The sequence below is a fragment of the Girardinichthys multiradiatus genome, chromosome 6, assembly GCF_021462225.1.
Source record: "Girardinichthys multiradiatus isolate DD_20200921_A chromosome 6, DD_fGirMul_XY1, whole genome shotgun sequence".
In the NCBI taxonomy this organism is placed as follows: Eukaryota; Metazoa; Chordata; class Actinopteri; order Cyprinodontiformes; family Goodeidae; genus Girardinichthys; species Girardinichthys multiradiatus.
Window position 1 is genome coordinate 14512271 of NC_061799.1, and position 6585 is coordinate 14518855.

Below are 6585 nucleotides of genomic sequence, written 5' to 3' on the forward strand. Positions count from 1 at the left end.
GGCAGGATTTGGCAGTAAAATGCTGAGGTGAGGCTCCTGCAGCAAAGCATTTCTATTTCCCAGGTATTGCTGTAGCACTGATTTCCCTCCATTCAGAAGTATGGAGGGAAATCATATCCTTACATCCTCGGTAGGTGGCGCTGCTTGACACTGGTACCCAGGCCGTCTGTCGTCTGTCTGGCAGGGATGGGGGGATGTTTTATTGTAAGATAAAGGAGAGAGAGAGTGAAAGTAAGAGAAAGTGTGAGAGCTATAGGAAGGGAAAGCACCTCTGCCGCTCTCCTTGCCTCCTCTTCTGTGCGCAGTGCTCGGGCCCGACCGCTCCTATCCTCCCTCTTCATTTCCTCCCCACAGCTGTCTCTATCTCTCTCCCTCTCTCTCTGATGCTGGCTCTCCTTCTCTCACGCCACCGAGCCGGAGGAGACCCTCGGCGGGGCTGGAATGACTGACTACCTGTTTTGCATGGTCTGAATTTCGGGGGGATCCTGCGCGTCGGAAAGGAGGAGAGTCGAGAAGGAAGAAGGAAGGCTCTCCATCCCCGGGGGGATTTTATTTTACAGTAAGCAGGCGCAATGTCATCCCAGCTTCCTCTTTTCGCTCGTCTCACACCTCCCGTCTCTGCTAACGCTTGACAGGAAAATTGCTAGAATATGTCAGCCTGTTGGGAATATGGCCGAATGTTGTATTTTTACTTGAAGTGTGCGCCAGATGTTTTTACTATTTTGTTTTACGCCAACTAACTACAAGGGAGATGCGAATTATGTTTTTTTATTATTTTTCATGATACGCTGAAAGAAAAGAGGTGTGTTTGCAATGATCATGATGTAACAAAATGGGATACCCCCCCTCACCTTATCTCATCTCAGCTGGCCGTGTATCAATCCATTCGAGGCCGAAGTGTGTGTGTGTGTGTGTGTGTGTGTGAGACAGAGAGGGGGCTCAGGGGATAGAGTGATGAGGGGGTTGTGGCTGCAGCGACAACGCTATTAGTTTGCGAATGACCTAAATATGAGCGATATTCGTGAGATTATCACCCGTGACAGCGGCCCGACACGCGCTGTGTGTACGCCTTTGTGCAGACCTTTGCAGAGGGGACGCTTGGACGCTGGGAAATGTTGTTTCCATCGGCCATCGCCGAGGCATGTGGACGGATGAGAAGTGCACCTTGCTGCTTGTGCGTTGTGGCTCCGGCCTGCCTGCCTACCTGACTGCATGCTCCATGATGATGCTCCATGACTGAAAAACATACTTGCCTCGTGTTTGTAATCAGTGTCAGGTTATTTATTCTCCCGGATTTAGATAAATTAATCCCATTCATCATGTCCCCATGATTGTGTTTGAGATCATCATGTTTGCTCTAATGTCTGTAAACTGGTAGACATTGAGGGTTCTTTGTGTTTGCATGGATTAACCCTGCATTTCAATGTTATTCCATTTGGATATATTGTAGTTCATGATTATCTTCCCCCAAAGACCGTAGACTGGATAAGGGGTCTAATTAGAACCAAATGTCATGAACAATGTAGTAAATGGTCATATGATGCCTTTCAACTAATTAAATTTTATTTTGACATTTTTCCATGTTACTGGCACCAATGTCAAGTCATTATATTAGGAGCTTATTTTGTAGACCAACATAAAGAAGTGCTTACATGTGAAGTGGAAAGAAAACGATGCTGGCCTTTTGTGGTATACCTCAATTTGCACATCTAAACCATCTTTGAACAATATTGCCACAGTATTCCCATTGGATTTAGTTTGGGACTTTGACTGGACCATTTTAAGCCATGAATATTCTCTGATGTGAAACATTCCATTGTAGCAATGGCTCTATGAAAGTGAACGTCACATGTCTTTTTGTGCCACAAAAACGTTTTGTTCAAGAATTTTCCTGTTTTTAGCTTTATCATCTGGTCAAATCAAACAAAGGCTTCCCCACACCCAGAGGCTGCCACCACCATGTTTCACAATGGGCATGTTTGGAGTGTTTGTGTTTGAGCAAATTTTTCAATGTAGGTAAAAAAAAAGAAAAAAAAGTGTGGTCTCATCTAACCACAGCACATTCTTCCATGTGCTTGCTGGGTTCCCCCAAATGGGACTTTTTGTGGCTTACTTTCCACAATTTACTAATCTTGCCACACTTCCACAAAGGCTAGACTTGTGGAGTGCATGACAAATAGTTGATCTTTAATAAACCTCTGAGGCCTTCACAGAACCTCTGTATTTATACTGAGATTAAGTTACACAAAAGTGTGCTCTGTTTACTATTTACGTGGCCTCTGAAGGCACTTGGTTCTATTTAGGGGTATAAGAGCAAATAGGGCTTTAATACTTATGCATGACATATTTTTCAGATTATTTGAAAAAAAAAAAAAATGGAAAAAATGATATAGAAGCCTCCATTAATTTTATATTATGTGGCAACCTTTTGGTGACTCAGTTTTTAAAAATAATGTGACAGAGCAAACTACAAGATATAAAACATTTGTAAGCCCTGTGAGAATACTGCAGCTGGCTAAAGTTTAGCAGCTAATGATGTTAACATTGGCATCTTCTTTGGAGTTTCCTATCAGGGCTAAATTAAAAGAATCTAGACTGCAGTTGAACATACCTAGTTTACTAACTAAAATTGTTCAAATCTGAAATGGCTAATTCTACACTGAATACATATCTACTAAACACAGTTTCTAACATAGAACAGTTTTGTTGTTTGTGAAAACACAAATTAAGTTTAACATTTTGAAAGTTTATTTTTGTGAAATGACCACCTTAGACCTTGACAGAGATTCTCAAAGGGCAGTTTGAATTTTATGAATCATTTACTTCAGCTGTTTAAAAACAAAACTACCCAATTTCCCTCAAAATATTGTGAAAATCTCGTTCGGCCTCATCCTCATAAACCCATGCAGATTATACATATAAACGCCGACAGATTTGTTTACATCATGGAATAATACAACAAATGCTTTTTACAAAGCCAGAAAAGAACCATAATTGCATTTCCATATGTTTGGTAAAATTTAAAATACTTTCACACTTTGGTTTTCAGATGCCTTTGTTTCAGGATCACTTCGGATCACCAATCTTGTGAAGGCTTTGGGTCAATTTGCCCTTCAACAGTTGGTACCTCCATACTCACAAAGTGGAATTTTATAAACAAACCCTTACAAACCATGTACTTAACCATTGCAGTTAATTTCTCTTGTTAGTTAGGTATTTTAATTAATTATATTGTTAAAATTCATAAAATCCTTAAACTTTAGTTATGATTTAATAGTGTATTATTTTTTAAAGATTCTATGACACTCCTATTTCCACAGATTGTGGTTCAATCCACATTTGGGCCAGCCAACTCTAATGAAATATGAGAGATTATGATCCCTGATCAAACCAAAAATATGATTGACCGCCTGCTGATGAATATTCTATTGTTGTCACGTAACCATGTTACAGTATAAGTGGACAAATAGAATAATTAATTTACAGCAATAGTTCAGAGCGGGTATGAAACGTCCCCAAAGCGGGTACAAACTAACACATATTTGTTACAAAATGTCCAAATAGCAGACTGCTCCAGACTGGTCCTCTAAGCCCAAAACTGCAGAAGTATAAAATAGCAAGAGGGCAAAATGACCAGCATCCTCAGACTGAAAAGGATATTCTTCCTTACCGTGCTTGTAGTAAACATTTTAATCTGAACATTTCCCTGTGCACCAAGGCACAGGGAAATGTTTAATGGCTCTTTCTTTGGTTCAGTGAAGTCCAAATGCGTTAGAAATGGCTTTATAATCCTTTTTAGACTAATAGATGTCAATGATTATTCTTCAATTTCTTTAGATCACAACACAATGTGTTGCTTTTTAAAAAACTTTTAGCCCACTTCGTGTTCTCAGAGAGGTTCTATTTTAGTGATTTTATTATTATACCTGTCTGGAAGTGGTCAAGCCTGGCTGTGGCGAGTGAACTGAACTCAGCTTTATGTGTAGCAAAAACACTAAAACGGAACAAGGGGACTTGTACTTTTTTCACAGAACTATATCCTAAATCTTTAATGAAGCCTCAGAGAATCTCTTTATTTAGGGTTGGAATCACTGACTTGTATTTTAAGACAATTTTACCAATAAAATTAAAACAGTTTTCTTATGGTTTTGTTTTGCTTCTCGTTCTCATTTAGACTTCTAGAGCTCATATAGAGATATTTTGTTTGCTGACTACTATAAGCTAAATATGCCACATCTCAAAGTAGGGATGTAAAGGCACGCAGGTGAAGCCTCTAGCTGCTGTTCTCCTCACAAAACATTGCACTGATCAAAGAGCTTCTTTTCCCTAATGTTGCATTCCCGTAACACTCTGAGCAGCTTTACAGGAAGCCAGGAGTCTTTAGAGTGCATTCATCTGTTAGTCTGGGACCAGAACCAATCCCCCTCACACAACCCCACCACTATCTCCCCCTTTTCCAACCCCCTTCTCCCAATTTTTTTTGTTGTCTAATTGCCAAGGATTTGTGGTAGACGGTAGAATGACCCCCAGAGCCAGGTCCCTGGAGGAGAATCTGGAAAGTGATGCACTCTGCCATGGCTCAGAGAAGCCTTTGGAGCATGCTATCATTCATTTCAAAAGATTTGCCTTGGCCTGTTTATCTTGAACAGGCTTCATTAAGTTCTTTATGATCAGAAGATATCTGCGAGATTTATGTAAATGTGGACAAACATCAACTAAAACCTTCACTGACAAATCCCAGACATACTGTAGCTAGCAGCCGTTGATTGCATTTAAAGTGTTCAATGCAAAACTTGACACTTCAGTTAAAATACAGTAAAATCAACCTGTGTCAAAATGGCAAAAAAGTATACCACTGATGGAGACAAAACAATAACGGATATTATATTGCAAATAAAATATCATCCCATTAAGCTTATTAAACGTATGTTTCTATGGTACTGCATTAAGTCCTTTGCTGTAACTCTAATGGATGCATTTCAGCTCAATGTTTCTTCACATTAATAGTATATAATCAGCCACAGTGCTGACATAATACCAATATTACATTTAATTTCCAATAGATTATCTTTATGTCATGAAGAGCTGTTCTCTTCCTTCTTCTTTTATTGCAAACACTAAAGTTTTGAACATCCATAGTCTAACGTGGTATAAAATGACAATGAGGTACAACTGAGATACATTCTGTAGCAAAACCAGTCACGATGCGAACCAGCGAACCATATGTCAAACCTGATAATCTCTGTTGATAACCTTATTCAGGAAAGGAGACACGTGGGAGAGGGAGGGAGGCTCTGGGTTGCCAGGTCTTTTTATTCCAGTCATGGCAGAACCTGATTCATATCACAGCATGTGGCTCTCCTCCTTGCATCGGTGAGGCTGGATGGCTTTGCCTGGTCAACAACTTTTTTTTTTCCTGGGAATCACTTTAAGCAGAAAAACAGATGGAAAAAGCAGAACAAGTAGGGGGCCACATCTACATTTATTTTCAAAAAACTAGAATATGTGTTTGAGTGAGGCTTGTCTGTTAGGTTAGAAGTATCTTTTGAAAATAAACTTTAAGCAGGTATTAAACATACTAATCATTAAGTCCACGATTTTTTTTATTAAAAATGTACCATACTTTAATCTTAAATGTCAATTTTTTCATTAGCTCTAAGCACTGAAAAATCATCATAATTAACAGAAATGAGGGCCTGAAACCATCAGTCTGTGTGTAATTAATCTATATATTGTGTTTCACTTAGTGAATTGAGATACTGAAATAAATGAACTTTACAATAATGTTCCTTTTTATTGAATATGACTATATCAAAGGATGGCTAAAAGAAAGGGCTTGGTTAAGGGGGGGGGGGGGTGGGGGTAATTGTTTTAAGTAATCAAGATTTAGTCACAATTGCAAATCAAAAAATTAGCAGATAAGACATTTTTGTTTTATATATATATTTAAATCTTCATTATATCTTACATTTAATTCACTGACTCCTTAGCTTTTAAAATATGTCAGAAATAACAGTACTGTGAAAAAAAGTATTTTCACCCTTGCTGATTTTCATATAGGACAAAGTTAACCAAAGAAAATATACAGTACTCCCTACAATTGATGATTTTATTCATTGAGCTATCATAATCAACCTGGCCCTATGTAAAAAAAAAATACCGCCTAAAGACCATAATTGGATGTGCCAAGCTTGTTGGCAACAATAACTGGAGATGAGTCTTACATTGCTCTGGAGGAAATTTGGCCCACTCTTTTTCCTGCTGTATAACCTAAATGTGCTTGAGCTTAAGGTCACAAAGTGATGGCTGGACATTCTTCTTCAGGATTTTTGGTGGAGAGCAAAATTCATGTCTCCATCAATTACAGCAACTTGTTGCAGAGCAGCCAAAGGAAAGCAGGCCATCGGTGTAATGTTTTTCTTTGTTGTGTTTTCCTGAAATGCTGTTAGTTTTATGACAGATGCAAAGGGACATACACCTCCCAGAAAAGTTCCACTTTTGTGTCGTTTGGTGTTTTCACAAAGTCTTGGGACTCATGTTTTTTTGGGTTTTTTTGTGCAAATGTGAGACTGGCCTTTGTGCTCT

The 6585-nt window shown here is 38.9% G+C and overlaps 1 protein-coding gene across 8 annotated transcripts in view; it reads left to right on the forward strand.

Annotated features, from left to right (window-relative positions):
- Nucleotides 1-235: 235 nt before the first annotated feature.
- The window catches only part of ctnnd2b (catenin (cadherin-associated protein), delta 2b), a 236028-nt gene continuing 229678 nt past the window's right edge, over nt 236-6585 (forward strand). For 7 of the 8 annotated variants that reach the window (XM_047367741.1, XM_047367743.1, XM_047367744.1 and 4 more), the window contains exon 1: nt 237-559. The gene's annotated coding sequence lies outside the window, so the exon portion shown is untranslated. Of the gene's footprint in view, nt 560-6585 lie in introns of all 8 variants that reach the window. The other variant, XM_047367747.1, reaches the window with a different exon arrangement.